Source organism: Mytilus edulis, chromosome 11 (genome assembly GCF_963676685.1).
Source record: "Mytilus edulis chromosome 11, xbMytEdul2.2, whole genome shotgun sequence".
NCBI lineage: Eukaryota > Metazoa > Mollusca > Bivalvia > Mytilida > Mytilidae > Mytilus > Mytilus edulis.
The window spans coordinates 14,236,003-14,253,814 of record NC_092354.1 but is presented as its reverse complement, the minus strand read 5'-3'; the positions used below and the strand labels follow the sequence as shown (position 1 = coordinate 14,253,814).

The following is a 17,812-nucleotide window of genomic DNA, read 5'->3' as shown; positions in this document are numbered from 1 at the left end:
TTTGTCTAGATTTCTACAATATCTCATAAAGGTGGAAACTGATAAACAATACGAAATCAGTTAATGGGTTTAAGTTATAGATAATGCATATATTAAGGTTTTTCTTGTCGTAGAACACACCGAGGGGTGTCAGGATTGATCAAATGAAAGACCGACCGTCTAAACTAGGAAAAGTAAAAATTGCCAGAGGTTTCTGCATAGTTATAAGGGAATACGGTATAATGGCCGATAAGACAACTATCCACCAGATATCAAAGGTATAAACGTAGCCATAGACCACTACACAGAAATCTACTTTTAGCAAAATCCATACCGTATGGTAAAGCTGTTCTAAAAAGGAAGTGGCATGACGTTAATACACCAGTTTCACATTTAACTGCGCATGTCTAATCTAATTAGCAAAACTAAGAAATCACGCGATAAGTCTCGAGAGTTTATCAACTGGGGGCTAACGGTTGTAAGCAGTGACCATTAAGACTAGGAAAAACAAGCATCTGATTGAGTGTTTGTGTTTACATTTCTAACAACATGAGCATCATTTGAATCAAAATATAAAATTTATATTGACCAGACAACTTTAATTATTAATAATTGACACATTAAAAGATTTGAAAACGGACTACTGCTGTGTTGTTGATTGCAGTAATATACGATCTGATATGCCACCTGGCTTTATATTAATTGTACCTTTAAATGTCACGAATTCACGCTGAGATCGTTCACCTAACGGGAAGAATAAATTAGATAAATAACCGGGGATTGCAGTGGAAAGAGCTGCTGAGTTATTGTTATAGTCGTCCGGTATTACTATGTACTATGTATCCATTTAAAATAAAAACGTGTTTAAAGCCACAATCCGTAATAAAAAAAAAATAATGGTAGATTGAACTCAGACATAATATTATTTCGCAACCAATGCATATTTTTGTATCTGCAAGCTGAACATCTACTTATGAGAGATCAAAATATTTACCAAATGATTAGTGTCTCTCGATGCTACTTAACAAGTCTGTAGATGATTGCATCCATTAACCTTGGCGACTCGTCAAGGGCAAACTTTCACTCGATCGATTTTGAAACGCAGCATATTCTGCATCATGATCGATCAGGATATTTCATGAAATTAAATTAAGATACTTCTTAAAAGCCGGAAACACTCCAAATGAAAAAATGGTAAAAAATGAAGAGATAAAAGAATCATTTTAAAAAACATTTTTTACCATTTTTCCATTTGGTTATAGTTGCTGATAATAAGATCTTATTTGCAGTTTTTTGTTTTCTCTTTTTTTAGAAAGTTTCCAAAAGAGCAAATAAATAAGTATTATGTTTTCTTTTAGGTTAACAACTCATACAAATACCTTCAAAGAGACATATACGATCTACGGGTTAAATTGTACCCTTAGGATCATCAGTTATACATATATCAATAATAATGCAATGTAAAAACAACAAAATTAAAAAAAATGTAGTTGCTAATGATTTGGTTTATTTTAATCAGATGTTGTCTTGATTACCATTTTAACCGTGTACTATTTTTCTCTCTATCTTCATATGTATTATATTACTAAAGCTACAAAATATTTGGTAAAAATTGTATAAGAAGTCATTTACCAATTTTCATGATTTTTTAATTTGTACATCTTGCTGGACCTTTTCCTACTTATAGTTTCTGAGTACAATTAACAATTGTTTAGTTCGGTAATCTTAAAACGTTTCTCATAAAAATAAAGAAAAACAAAAAGTGTTGTGAGATTCAACTAAAGTTATATACAAATAAACTCATCATAGATACCAGAACTAAATTTAGTATATACACCAGACGCGCGTTTCGTCTACAAAAGACTCATCAGTTACGCTCGAATCCAAAAAAGTTTAAAAGGCCAAATAAAGTACGAAGTTGAAGAGCATTGAGAACCAAAATTCCTAAAAGTTTTGCCAAATACAGCTAAGGTAATCTATGCCTGAGGTAAAAAAGCCTTAGTATTTCAAAACATTCAAAAATTTGTAAACAGTAAATTTATAAATATAACCATATCAATGACAATTCATGTCAGCACAATTGAGTTATTTCCCTTAGAATGTTTTAATGTTTTAATTGGTACATGTTTTGTTTTGTTGATCTTTGCTCTCTAATCTGCTTTACAAGAACCTTTCATTTCAAAGATGTCTGCATAAGGTATGTTTAAATTAAGGAATTGCTTAAAAAAAACGTGAACATTCTTAATTGTGTACAAGGACCTCAGGAACTGGACATTTTAAAATTCTTTTATGGCCAACATTGTCAACCTGATATATTTCTTCGCATGTGTCCTGTTTATATTTAATCAAACCTGTTTGCAAATGGAGAACACAACCTCTCAAAGGTGTCTTGTAAAACTTTTCACCACAAAAAACTTCAACAGCAACAATAAAACAATGAATTATGTTCTTTTATAGCACTGTGTATAACTCCTTTTTGATTTTCAGTGAACAAACTTAATTTTAAGGTCAACACTTTTGTTTGCTCATTTTCAGTAGAAATTGAATCAATGATTTTATAACTATATATTTTTTGACCACTTGAAATCTTTGGTTGCATTCCAGACAGTAAACATATAGGATAGTTTGAATTGTCATGCTTGCAATTGCATTTTAATTTGAGCATACATGACATATAGTTAATATCTTAAAGAGAAATAAAACAAAGAACTGCGGACAGTAGACTTTCCCTTATTAAGACATAATCAACACTACTTAAGCCATGTTGATCCAAACAAGTAAGAAATCCTAATGAGTCACCTAAATATACCTATCAAAATGGTCTTTACTTTACAATCAATTTAAAAAAATACATAGAATGGGAAAAAATAAGTGTTGTATTTCATCATAGCAGACAAAATGTATATTCCTACACGTTCCATTATGACTGAGATTTATTTCGTATTGACATCGTATATCAATATTTCCTTGTTACAACAAGCTAAATGTTATATAATTCTTGGAAAAATTGTTATATAATAAAGGCGGTTTGTTTTCGGTTGTGAATAAATCTTCAAATTACCCGGATATTTTTTTAGTCTACAAAGGGCATTGAAATGTTTTGATGTTATCTAAACCTGACCTTTTTATGAAATTGAATGATTTTATCTGTTTATTTTCCCAAACAAATCTGAAAACAATATAATAAAGTCAACAGATGGTCTTCAACCATCTTCGGGCCTTGTAATTTGTCATTATGGTATAATTCTTGAATTTTTGATAGTCCTCTTACTTCAAATTAAAATGCCATTTTTTTATTGTAACATTCAGATTATAATTTAATAACGTTCCGAATTGAACAAAAACAACAACATAAATATTATCAATTTAAATTAGTCTTCTTAAAACTTTGCTGGTCAAAGGGATCGTACCTCAGTCGCTCGTTGCATGTGGTTTTCATAGGTCACAAACACTAACTGAACCTATGGTAATACAATGTTCATAACGTGCAATGAGCGTGGCACTCTCTTTACATGAGGCATCGGATTTAACGTCCCTATTCTGACCGGACATGGCTGCAACCTTGATACATCCCGCACAGCCAAACGGATGACCGACTTTGAAAATAAGCGTTTAACTGCCGGTCGAAAGAACACCTAGTGACCATATTTCTATCCTTCAGTCACCCATGGGGCACAAAACGTACAGAAAGCCAGTTATTCTTATCCGAGAACATCCTGATATAACAGTGTAATTTTATATAAACTTTATTGTAAGCTCACTAGATATATAGGAAAATATTCAAAATAATAACAGCATATAAATTTGAAAAGATCACACACATATATATTGGACAAAACACAAACCAATTTATTTGATGTATGCAGTATAACTGCATGTTTTTGGTCTTCCAGAACACCTGAGAGTATATTCCTTTTTTTTGCGGGGGTCATAATACGAACACAAACTCACGAGGACGTTGGGAATTTAACTGGTATCAATTTATGATGTAAGTTTGACATAGACACATACATTTAATCACCACAGCTTACTAAAAGTTAACGGGGCCTCTATGGCCAAGTTATCTATCAACAATTAGGTTGTTAGTTCAAACACCGCTCGTGGTAGGCGAGTTCGACTGCTATCTTAATTGATTAAGATTGATAGCTTTCTTGTCGAAGGTAAGTGGTTTTATTCGTGTACTATAGTTATCTGTCTACTGTGGCACTCTCTCTAACACGAAACATCGGATTTAACGTCCCCATTCTGATACATCACGCAGAGCCAAACAGACGCCCCACTTTGGTAAGGATTTTCCTGCTGTGAGGAAAAAGTCCTATGATGACCATATTTTTTCCCCTTGTCATCCGTAAGGACAAAAAAATGATTTTTTTTCTAGACGTTAAGCAAGCATGTAACGATAAACCAATTAGACTAGAGGCTCTAAAGGGCATGTGTCGCTCACCTTGATCTATGGGCATATCATAAACGAATAAAAATTTACAAAATTTACAAAATTTATGAAAATTGACAAAAATTGACTATAAAGGGCAATAACTCCTTAAGGGGTCAACTGACCATTTTGGTCATGTTGACTTATTTGTAGATCTTACTTTGTTGAACATTATTCCTGTTTACAGTTTACCTCTATCTATAATAATATTCAAGATGATAACCAAAAACGGCAAAATTTCCTTAAAATTACCAATTCTGGGGCAGCAACCCAACAACGGATTGCCATCTGAAAATTTCAGGGCAGATAGATCTTGACCTGATGATCAATTTTATCCTGTCAGATTTGCTCTAAATGCTTTGGTTTCAGAGATATAAGCCAAAAACTGCATTTTACCCCTATGTTCTATAATTAGCCATGGTGGCCATCTTGGTTGGTTGGCCGGGTCAACAGACACATTTTTAAAACTAGATACCCAAATGATGATTGTGGCCAAGTTTAGTTAAATTTGGCTCAGTAGTTTCAGAGGAGAAGATTTTTTTTAAAAGTTAACGACGGACGCAGGACGACGACGGACGACGACGAGGAACGCCAAGTGATGAGAAAAGCTTACTTGGCCCTTCGGGCCAGGTGAGCTAAAAAACAATATGAATAATGATAAATAATAGTTCTAACGCTATTCCTTTGTAACGATAATTTTCATTGGACGTTGACAAATATTTTGAAGGGGAAAGTTCCACGTTCTATCAGTCCGTAACTAAGAGAGCCACCATAATTCCGATATTTTTTCGGTATGTAATATCTCACAAAATATTCATATATCACATTTTGAGCCTTATAATCTTCTTTTTGTTAAAGTTGCAACCATTTTGAAGCGTACCAAAGGTATAAATACGTCTAGTGTTTATGTTTGACATCGTGAGTATACACATTACGTCACATTGTTTAGCTGCTAAAGACAATGCAACAGTTTCGTGGACTTTTTCATTATGTCATTTTACGCCAAAATATATTTTAAATAGTATTTAGTCTTATATACAGCATTATAATTAGAATGCATTAGCGCGTCGCTAGGTAAACTCAATTTGCGACAGTAAAATCTACGTTTCACGAAGGCCAAGCTTAAAATACAAAACAGTTATCTCCTAAATAGCATTTTAAGTAGCAAAATAGTACTCTTAAGTTAATTTCCTAGAGTGCAGTTTGCATACCCGACTGTGGCAGTTTAACGATTAAGTCGATTTTTTCGGTGGCTTGTATTTCCCTTATACTTTCTACTTCCATATCGGAGATCCGCCATGTTTCCTCGTCGTTGTTTATCTTTTCTTTAAGTCTTGACTGAAAACAAATGTTTTCGGATAATTGATCAAAATCAGGTTCAACTGGATTTTTAAACAAAATGTCAGATTTCATCAGGACCCATGGCACGAAACCACCAGCAATGGTCGCTAGGAGCTGATTTGAAATGGAAATGCTGTATGTGTCACCAAATGCCAGCACTATAAGTGTCACAAAGATCAGGAACATGACTATGGACATAAAACGCCGGAATGATTTCATAATCTGTTCATGAACCGGCCCCGGACACGATGGGTGATCAATCTGACAAGCCTTCCGGAAAAAAGCTCGTTCTATATATAGATTGTCATACTTATCCAGAAGCAGTACTACGCCTTTCGTTGTCAACATGGGTTTTCCATTATTATTGACGAAAAATTCCGCGTTGCATTTGGCGTGTTTGACTAGGAAGGCGGTGTTAGTTTGGTGGGTTGAATCTAGATCAGCCACCAGTTGTAATTCGTCTTTATTTTCGTTTTGTAATATGCGCAATATTACCTTTGTATATTTCAAATAGATACCACTATTCCCTTCAAAGCATTTTTGGAAGTAAAACCAGGCGATAGAGAAGGCAGAAACCAATTGCATTGCATGGGATGAGTTTAAAATTAGGCCAATCATTGTATATACCGCAACATCGATTAGGAAAACTACGCACTCTACCGTGATTAAACCAATTGAACACACTGCTAAAATGGAGAACAGAATTTGTACGAATCTTATAATTTTCCCGCGACTTTTACGATATTCAATATATCCTATATCAAATGTATTCTGAATCGGATCTGTAAAGAATGTTAACAATGGGAACCGGTGTTGTTTTATGCTGACGCTGCAAGATCGAAAATCCGGAATGGTGTCGAAAACAATGATCCAAAACAACGAAACACAAAGCCTGATTGTGGGGAATATGTGATAGCAGACGACAATTACAACGTACGGCAATGTTATTGGCCAAAATATCACGCCCAGAAAAAATCCGAAAATACCACAGCTCTTTATTGGAATACTCAGTGTATTGATTGCCCAAAAGAATACCTTTTTCATTTTTGCTGAATCATTCATACCATGAAAGCAAATTTGCAACATCTCCTTTGTCAAATATTTGACATTTTTACTCATAAATCTGAAGGAAATCCATTCTAACGCTAGGATGACGTAGCAAGCTATAAATAGTACATGGATAGGTGTAAGATAGAACATTAAGTTTTCGTGTAGTCTTAACTTTAAATTCCTCTTTTCTGCCGCTTTAAGACGTTCATTTCTTAGTGAATATTCGTAGAGGTAATAGACACATATTCGGAACACCCAAGGGGAGCAGACGACTGCCGCGAGAACGATATGCATAAAGACGCGTAAGCATTTGTACCAAGGGTATTCCTTTCCTAATGGCTTGAAACAACCGAGTACATTTCGATAGCAACAGTTAAATGGATTTTTCTTAATCCAAATATTTCTATCATATTTCTTTCTTCGTCCACATTTGATGAACAAGTTATAACAAATGTGTAATAACCCAGTTTCAATTTTACTTTCGGAAATTATCTCTCTGTGTTTAACCTTGAAATGCAATTGACTTATGACTATTTCGTAAAACCCATTACGAGACATTTTCTCCAAAGTACTTTGAAAATATTTCCCGAATGTATATTCTGAGACAATCTTATCTTCGTCTTCCTCTGGTTTATTTTTAACAAATCTTGCCAGATATACTAGCCTTCTTAAACCATTCTGTCTCCAAGTAAGGTCAGTACCCGTCTTTTTACATCTTATTCTCAATGGTTCAGCTAGACGGTGGACGAACTCTAGCTTTCGCTTGTATAAAGAAGACGGTATCAGAAGGGGACAGTACAGGATAACAAGAACGACAACTATATAAGAGCAAATGTCAATCATATTCATCGGTAAATTCTTCCTGACAACATAGCACTCAACCGTGTCCGCACCTAAAGAACAGCATTCATGATCGAATTCCGCAAAACCGTAGTCGTCCCGTATATGGATATTGCAAACTTCTTCATTTGTACCAATATGTTGAAGCAAGAACATCCGTATAATTAATTCAAATTCTGATGCGTTCATTCCTTGTAAGCAGTCATGTGGAAATTGTGTTAATTTAATGTTGTTTCTTCTTGTGTGCACACTTAATGATTTTAACGAGAGGATTTCATAGATAGATCTTAACTGCAACAATCCACTTCCATATGTTCCGGATGTTATAATCCATTCGTGTGGATTGTACAAAGTGATGGTGTCTTGTAGAACTAACATTGTAGTAGTGTTCTGAAAGTCCAGTGTAATGTGTAAAAGTTTCGCAGATGTATTGACTCTACTTTGACCATCTTTCTCGTCTTCAAAAGCTACTTTACACAAGGCATCTGGAATAAAAAATCTCATCAATGATTCCAGTCTTATACGTTGGTAAACCAGACATTCGTTGCGTCTACATAATACACATTATTATAAAATCCTGAATAAAAAACAGAATGTGGTCGGTCATATAACCATAAGTGAGATGTCGTAAAAGTATAAAACTACAAATTCGGTCGGAAAGAACATACAAGACAGTATTAAAACTAGCTGTATCTTTGTCAATAGATGAACTATTTGTGTAGTTATGGTTTCAAATGAAATCTTAGGGACTTACGTTCACTGTAGAACCCTTGTTGAAAGTTTGAACAATAAAGAAATCCATAAAATTGTAAGAGGATGGCACATTTGACTCGCTGTTGAGATCGAAAATACTTGTTTTTGTACTGTTAAACTTCTGAGAACCAGTACTCTCTTATATGCAAATAAGAGTATGTTGGATCGTTCAGCAGCACAAGTCAGGATAACGTTAAGTTTAGAAATGAAATGACTGACACTTTATTTAAACTTAAGACAAGGTACCTATTATGGTTTGAAATCGCAGAATTTATCTTAGAAAGCAATGGTCTAAGAATTAGTGGTTTTATACCTATTACTATCCTTTCCTTGCATGTCATTTTGATGTAACATTTTGTCACTGTTTCATTCAGATAGTTTACAATCTTAAATATTTTATTTATATTCGTTTTGTTTTATTGGGACATTATATATATTTTTTTGCATTATTCAAAACGTACAATACTGATATTTCTTTTAATTAGATATTAATTAAGGGGCTTACTATGGGAATAATTGTGAAACCTCATTGACTTTACTATTTTGTTTTTTCCATCGTTCTTTTTCAATTACAGTGGTAAAACAAAAATGATCAATACAAACTGCATGCACTTGTATCAATTTATCAACTACCGACCAAATTATTGATTAATTGATATGTACATAACATCAGGCAGCATTATTTCATGCACATTCCAGAAGAGTAGAATTAATAAACAGATACACTAGGCAGGTGTTAACGAGTACTGCATAAATTCCATCAGCACAAAATAATACGAATAATAAAAATAAATGGAAAATAAATCCTCTGGTATATAGATAATTTCGAGCAATCATTTGTTATTATATCAAAATACCAACATGTAATTTAAAACAACAATATGAGCTTGAAATTGTTTGCCCCTGTCCTAAGTCAGGAATCTGATGTTCAGTAGTTGCCGTTATGTTGATGTGGTTCATAAGTCTTTCTCGTTTCTCTTTTTATTTCTATAGATTAGACCGTTGGTTTTCCCAGTTTGAATGGTTAAACACTAGTATTTTTCGGAGGCCCATTACAGCTTGCTGTTCGGTGTGAGTCAAGGCTTCATGTTGACAACCGTACCTTGATTTATAATGGTTAACTTTTATAAATTGTGATTTTAATGGAGAGTTGTCTCATTGGCACTTATACAACATCTCATTATATATATTTGAAAATCTATAGATCTCTTACACTTTATAAAATAATATGGATTTTCTGTGAGTGTGCATGTACTTAATTAGTTAGTTCTTTCAAGGACGAGGAAACAAGTTTTTCAGTAACAAAAGAAAAATAACAAGACTGTCTTATGTTTGATTCCTGTTTCTAGTAACAAATAAAAACAGAATCTGAAAGGAGTCATCCTTTTACGAAACATAAATATATCCTTATAGTTACTGCAACCAGATATTCATTCTCATGTTGCCTTTGGTTCTTGCTATTCTTTGTAAACAAACACTTTTTCAGTACTAATTTTAAAACTTATTTGATTGTTTTTTGTATGTTTTTTGTTGTGCATTTACTGATATTGTCATGGATAGATACCCGATATCCTTTGTATTTTTTCTATTATTCAATAAAAAAAGATAAAAATCTTTTGATTTTAAATCAGGTCTGTTTGTAACCTGGATTTGTTTTCTTTCAATCGATTTATGAATTTCGAACAGCGGTAAATTACTCTTGCCTTTATTTAACGCTAAATTGATAGCTAACAACGATTTTGTTGCATATGTTAAAATTGAGGATAACATAATTCTTGCATTATTGAAGTGGTGAAATAAATCGGAACTATACTATTCAGACAACAGAACCATTTGTTCGATTATTATTATAATTACAGGGATAATACGATTTGAAGACAATATAGATGAGGTAGTTTTCAGTATTTATAAAGGAGGTAATCTTTTGCCATTAGCGAGGCCCCTCATGGGGGGGGGGGGGTCCTAGTAATCACATAATCACCATTTTTTTGCCAATATAATCACATAATCATTAAATATTTGCTTATCTTTAGTAATCAAATAATCATAAACTAAAAATACAGTCCTAGGTAATCAAATAATCATGAAATATTTGGCTTAATAATCAAATAATCATTAAAAAAACGGCCAAGTAATCACATAATCAAAAACCCCATGAGGGCCCTCATCTCCGCTGGAAATATTATGTTCGCTCCTCTTGTTTTTGAATTTTTGCCAGATATTCGAAATCCTCTGGTTTTTTAATCCTCATATTTTTATCATATAAAATAAAAAGAAGCCATATTTGTAAATCTTATAAAATCCTTGTTATATGTTCATTGTTTTGAAAGAAAAAAGTAGCGAATGTTAAATGTTAAATGTTTGAAAATCCTAGAGAGAATCATTTCCCGCCAAATTTTCAATGCCTTATATCTCGAAAACAGGAATATTGTTTTCTGCATTTTTAGTTCCTGTTTATATACTATCAAATTGTAATAGTCTTTTAAATAGCTTGTTATTTTAAAACATAGTAGCGAACATCTTTAAACAGTGTTCTAGGTTATGTGGAGAATGAACTCATCTTAAATATAAGAATTAAAATGTTGTACGCCAGACGTCATGGATGGAATGCATCGGCCATTACTTTTCAAATGTTATTTATTTTATCAAAATTTGTTTCGACAATGAAAGAGGGACGAAAGATACCAAAGGGACAGTCAAACTCATAAATCTAAACCAAACTGACAACGCCATGGCTAAAAACGAAAAAGACAAACAGAAAAACAATAGTACACATGACACAACATACAAAACTGAAGAATAAACAACACGAACCCCATGAAATTGAGAATGGAAATGGGAAATGCGTCAAAGGGACCAAATAGTATAAAAAGTCTTTAAAATATTACCTGTATTGTTTTTCGGTACACAATTGACTGCCACAAATGTCAACAAAACGATACTAAACTGAATAATTCCTACTATTAGTTTAGAACACATTTTCCTTTGGTATTTTTATTTTTGTAGAATTGCTGAAATAAAAACATTATTTTGTTAAAATTTACTATATGGCAAGAATATTACCCTTTTCAATTTCTCCTATTATATGTATCCAATTAAATTTATATGAATTAAATTCAGTGTCAATGAATAAGGCCAAAGTTGTATTTGCCGTTATTATATGTTATATGAATGCATCTTGGTTGTTTTTGAATAGTCCTAAGTAAACAAATCTTATGTTATAATGAAACAAAACGACATTTCTAAATGCGGTGTAAGTTACATTTTGGCATTTTAAGTTGAAAAAAAAAGAAAACCCAGTCTTTACTTTCTTCTCTTCGTATCAGCTTCCTATTATAAGGAACACCCCTTAACGGGTAATATTTAAATGTTCAATTAGGGGGGAGGTAAAATATATTACATCAAGGTACAATCCAGTGGTGGTGCGCTGTACATTGAAAGTGAAATGTACAAATCTTAGTAGATAAAATAGACAATATTACACATAAACAGGATAACAGAAATCTTCACAAGGTCAAATAACCCAAATAATCAGTAATTCATTTTACCAGCAAATAGCTTTTTTTTTCTTTCTCTATATATATCACATGTTTAAAAATATGTTTAAAACATCTACAAGTTTGGTATATTAAATAATAAATTGTTATTTTAAGACATTTGTGGTTCCATTTTGTATGTCAAAATATCACTGAGAGGGCACCTGACTGTCATAATGACTTTAAGCATTAGTTTGACCATTAATAAGAGAGTGTTGTTACTGTGAAAAAAAAAGTAAAAAGTAAGAAAACTAAATACAGGTCCATAGAAAGAACACTTCAGTTGACTAATTAGACACGCAATAAATTCATTAGAATTATTATATAATATTGATTAACAGTTGCAAAATATGAAGAAAAACAAAATAAAAAATTGGCATAAAACTCAATTTAGGTTTTGTTTTATTTAGGTTTTCGTCGGTAAGATTTTCAAATTTGAACAAATTTAAACAAATAAAAACCTCAGACAAAGTTTGAACAAACATTTTTTTTTCAATTTTAAACAGAGACCTCCTTTCGTGGGTTATACTGATTAGCGGATTTCTATTTATTTCTACTCATTGATTATAAGTCTGCTGTTGTACCTGATTGAGCTTTTTTCATATATAACATTAAATAGCACACTTACATATATCCTGCTAATATCACTAAATTATGATTATTTATTTGAAACGAAACAAGATATTTCACGTAGTACATGTACTACAATGTATATTGCCGCTTTTTCTAGTTTCAAGTCAAATTTCATAACTGGAGTCGTCAGCACAAAATAGCTATATCGCAGCGATAGCCATATTCAATATTCAAACAAAAGACTTTATTTTTATATAATGCAAAAGGTATAAAACGTACTTATAGTTTAGTTCTAAGCGAAACTACTAATTTACAATTAAATTCACTGATACGATAAAGTGGTAAAAAGGAAAAATTAATTACAACTGGACTATAATTAAATACATCAAACATATTAACGTTAAAACATTTTCTCCTGATATTGGACGAGTTTATTTATTCAGTTAAAACTGTATACTTGCAATCTTAGAGTATATATTCTGGCTGAATCTAACCGTTTTGTTTGGTGTTATAAGTCTAAACATAACAGAAACAGAAAGGATTGTGAATTCAGTTTTTTTTCTATTGGTTTATGTCAAATTTTGATATCTTATATTTTAAGTGTTTACCTCAGTTTTAGTTTGTAACTCGGATTTGTTGTCTCTCAACTAATTTATGACTTTCGAACAGCGGCATACTACTGTTGCCTTTATTTATTCAGAAGTCAATATGTGGCCGGTTACAAAGACAAGACCATTTCCAATTCCAACACAACTTCGGGTGCCGGAATTTCTCGCTGCGTTGAAGATCAGTTGGTGGTGTTCGGCTTTTATCTGCACTTTGGTTGGGTTGTTATCTCTTTGACATATTCCCGATTTCCATTCTCAATTTTTTTCTATTACAACAACAACCCGAATGGTCAATCTCTGTACATTTTAGTACCCATTTATTGACGTATTGCTATGTAATATTCAGTTATGAATTTCAATTAATTAGTTCCTGTAGAAGAGATAGCATCTACGCTTGGCGAGAGTACTAATCAAAATGAAAAATTACGTCGTGTCATATTTTTACGTACCTAATGTCAGTTATATTACTTATGTAAATATATGGTGCTACATTATCAATTTCTTATATTATGCTAGACAAGTATCAAACCTTTCTTTCTGCAAACCTCATTTGAATGGTCAGCATGTTCCAAAATATGTCTTCATAGGTTTTTCGTATTTGTAAAATACAGTTTTCGCTCTAGTCTTCAAGTGACTGTTAAGTTGTCGTTTCAAAGTTCTATATATGATTATGGGAGGTATCACAGCAAATTGAAAAATATTTCCTTACACGTGCTTATTTCAAAGAAATGACAATATTTTATCATTGAAAGGTTTCGATTCCCAGGAAAGTTTTTCTATACGCCAGACACCAAATTATCAGTTTCAAAGTGTTTAGAGCTTAATTCCATGTAAGAACTGTCTTTTTCCCCACGAAAAAGGTGGGAATTTAACTGGTATCAATTTATGATGTAAGTTTGACATAGACACATACATTTAATCACCACAGCTTAGAAAGTGTTTTCAGTTTTCCTCTTTCCAATTACATGACATAACATTAAATGTTAACATAGTCAAGATACTACTTTTGGATTTTCTGACCCGTTTTTTTTTTCTGAGATGGATGATGTGATGTTGCAACCTACAAATATGGATTTAGACGTTCCGCTTTTGGTATGAAAAACACAACCATTCGTATAATGAGGTATGCCAAAAAATACTACCCATATGTTATCTAAGAAAATTATAACATAAAAATTGTAAGGGGATCTCCATTGATCATTTATAAACACTTGAAAAAAAAGTTTAAAAAAAATAATTTTCAGAGCATTACCGGTTATTGTCAGAATATTATAGAACCGTCCATTGTCTACGAATAAATTTGTTGGTGAATAAAAATGGGAGCTAACGTCAATTTAGATATACAAAAATATTAAAGTTTCATGAAAATTGGTGGATGCATTTTTGATTTATTGTCCGAAGTGTCGACGGTTCGCCATAATAGGTCCCAAACAAACATAACAAAATAAGTTGAAGTGTACTTCAAAATTACTAATAACAAAATAGAAGGAAAAAGTTCCAATGTCCCCCGTGTTGCACCTATTTTTTCTGTCCAACATCAACGTTGCTGTTTTTTATATTTGTTTAAGATTATCTTAAGAGCAATGTCTGATGTTTTAATATTTCTAACTAATTTAAAACATGTGATTGGCAGTTCATTTCAAAATTTTTCCAGACATTACTGATATAAAACTACTACATAAGAATAATGAAAAGCTGGCAAGAATATTTCACATGAGAGCGCTTACAATTTTCCATGTCATCAATATTTATAAGGGCCATAACTCATATAACATTTATTGATCGGAACTAATCTTCGAACTTGTCCGAGACACTACTGATATAAACTTACAATTTAAGTTTCACAAAAATATTTCCATATTATTAGCTTACCTGTCCCGAAGGTTCAAGATAGCTTTGCTCAACACTTAGCGTCCGTCGTCTGTCGATAATTTTTACAAAAATCTTTCTCTCTGAAACTAATGGGCTAAATTAAACCCAACCTAGCAACGCTCATCATTTGGTTATCTTGTTTATAAATTATTTTGATGTCCTGGACTGCCAAACTAGACGGTAGATATAAGTAAAAGTAGAACATACGGGTAAAATGCAATTTTTTCGTACTATTTTGAAAACCGAAAAAAACGCTGACAAAATAAAATTGTTAAACATGTTGAGCTCCACCAATTGTCCAAAATATGTCAAAATTAAATATGAATTCAAGACCTCGAATAAGAAATTGTTTAGTTATTACCTTAAACACTATGATTATTACAGAAGAAATCGTCAGTTGTCTTTAATAAAGTTATTTCCCTTTGATGACAATAATTGTACACATGAGAGCGCTAGCGATTCAATTTTTCTTCTGATTTATGTTTCTAAGGCGTATAACTCTTTTAAAACTGTTTTTCAACCGGTCCTTGACATTGGTGATTTTTTTGTAAGAGGTGGCAAGAATTGTACACATGAGCGCTAGAGATTCAATAAGTGTCTTCTAACTTATGTTTCTTAGGGGTATAACTCTTTTAAAACTATTTTCGGCACTGGTTTTTCAACCTGTCCTAGACATTTGTAAATGTTTTGTAAGAGTTGGCAATAATTGTACACATAAGAGCGCTAGCGATTCAATAAGTTTCTTCTAAATTATGTTTCTAAGGGGTATAACTCTTTTAAAATTATTTTCGGCACTGGTTTTTCAACCTGTCCTAGACATTGCTGATTTTGTTTTTTAAAAAGTGGCAAGAATTGTACATGCGATAGCGCTATGAAGACAGGGACGGTATTTCTTTGTCTCCACAAAGTGTTGCGCGGAGGACAAACATAATAAAACTATCTTAGCAATACGAAGGGGAATATTTTTTCTATTTAATATTTCTCAATTTGTTAGCTCATATGTGTATAAACTTCAAATAACTGCTTCTGATTTGGGTAAAAAAAAATCTAATATTCCGACACATTAAAAAACAGGAAGTTAAAATTTATTTTTTGATTTAATATGAATAAAATTGAGAATGAAAATGGAGAATGTGTCAGAGAGACAACAACTCGACCATAGAACAGACAACAGCAGAAGGTCACAAATAGGTCTGCAATGCAGCAGGAAACTTCCGCACCCCGAGGCGTCCTTCAGCTTGCCCCTAAACATATACATGTATATACTAGTTCAGTGATAATGGACGTTGATGATTGCATTTTACAATTTTATTTTATTACATAGTACCTCAATGAAATCATATTTGGTATAGTTGGAATCAAGTATTGGCTGGGAAAAACAGTTTAGAATTTGATGATTTGAACTGTAAATAAACAAACATCCAATAAAATATAGATGATTTACATTGATACCTACAATAACATTATGGGATAAGGAAACTTATACAATTCCCACCATTTAATCGTATTTTATTGTGTCATCAAATGTCTAAAACATAATTTATTAACATGTTCAACGTCCTAAATATGCTTGAAATATTCGCCGCGCAAACAGCATCTATTTTATGATAGCGTCCGAAGTTTCTAGTCCTACACAGAGTTTATACAATAATAAATTTGCCAAAATACTATAAATCTTTCAATATCAAAATTTTCATTTTAAGACAACTGCCGTCTTTCAGAAATGTTATACTTTTGGATCAAAATTACTTTTCTGACACCAGTGAATCAAAAGCAAACTACGTCGGATAATAAAACAGATTGCCAAAAATTAAAAAAAAATATTTAAAAACTGACGGTATTTTTTATTGAAATGTATCAGAAAGCTAGAAACGTAAAAAGAATAGGGATACAGGCTAAAGAAGACGAAAAAGACAAGAACGAGACGAATAGGAGGAACAAAGGCAAAGAGACGTTTTGATTGAAGTGGCCAGGATATTTACATCACAAAAAATAAAATGAGTTCGGTAAAAACAAAGTCTTAAACATAGGTTTATAATTATTTTGCTCTTAAAAATATCAAATTGTATTTCTGGTGGTATTGCTGTTTGCTGTTAGAAATTACTTGAGAAAATTGGGAATCCCTTGAATACGAACTGTTCATTTGTATTTGTAATTAAATTAATAGAAAAACCTTAAATTTGCCTGAAGATGTTGTGTTTGGATTATAATCCCCCATATGAACATAATTTTGCTAAAAGGTGTGTATTTATGTTCTCTTATTTAGCGATCTTACCCATTATTATGAAGCAAATGATCGCGATGATAGATTTAAAAAAAAAAATCTGTTTGATTATAATGATTTTTCATATTAAGATATGGTACACCTAACTGCGGACAAGCGACATAAATTGTCAAACAAACTTTATTAGATGAACTCGCAAAGGAACGATCGTTTTCATTGGTTAATTCAAACATTCGAACTCACACCTACGAAAATGGAATGGTCGCCCCGATATTCCGTTACCCCGTTAGTCCGACACCCCATTAGTCCGACACCTCATTGGTCTGACACCCCAATAGTCCGACAAAGGTAAATAACCGCCGAAATATAAAGGTTAGAGAATAATTGCAAACAGTATAAAGAATAGAGAAAATTGCATATCAATTAAAGAATATCTATATGAACGACCCCTCCCCAAATCCCAACACTCCTTCGTAGAATCTTGATATTTGAACTACTCTTGCTTACGAGTATATCACAGAAACAGATAATATCATGTCACCTGTTTGATATTAATATTGAAGAAGTACCATGACTACGTCCATATAAGAAAAACCAAGGTCCT

At 32.4% G+C, this 17,812-nt stretch overlaps 1 long non-coding RNA gene across 1 annotated transcript; it reads right to left on the bottom strand.

Moving 5' to 3' along the window:
- Positions 1–3,709: 3,709 nt before the first annotated feature.
- On the bottom strand, positions 3,710–13,749 carry LOC139495193 (uncharacterized). The gene is made up of 3 exons (XR_011657284.1): positions 13,642–13,749; positions 11,284–11,406; positions 3,710–8,127 (listed from the first exon to the last, which is right to left on the bottom strand). It is a non-coding gene; the product is annotated as an uncharacterized lncRNA (long non-coding RNA).
- Positions 13,750–17,812: the final 4,063 nt, after the last annotated feature.